Source organism: Micropterus dolomieu, linkage group LG01 (genome assembly GCF_021292245.1).
Source record: "Micropterus dolomieu isolate WLL.071019.BEF.003 ecotype Adirondacks linkage group LG01, ASM2129224v1, whole genome shotgun sequence".
NCBI lineage: Eukaryota > Metazoa > Chordata > Actinopteri > Centrarchiformes > Centrarchidae > Micropterus > Micropterus dolomieu.
Genome location: NC_060150.1, coordinates 729908 through 730210, shown reverse-complemented (window position 1 = coordinate 730210; position 303 = coordinate 729908).

The following is a 303-nucleotide window of genomic DNA, read 5'->3' as shown; positions in this document are numbered from 1 at the left end:
CCATCCCCGTGTCTGCCCCCCTGTCCGGCCCGGTGACAAATCAATACATAATTAAATAAATAATAAAACAGACAAAGGAGTATTTTAATACTCTCTTGTTAAAGTAAAATCTGTCTGGCACAGTATGGTATCCAGGTCATTATACTCTATACCAGGCTGCTGGGCAGGACAGGTTTAAAAAAAATAAATAAATAAATAAATGGAGCATTATTTATCATAACATATTTTCTCCAGGAAATGCTTTCTCGTGTAAACAAAAAATTATATTCTCAATAGTGGAAAGTCACGAAGTATATTTATTTG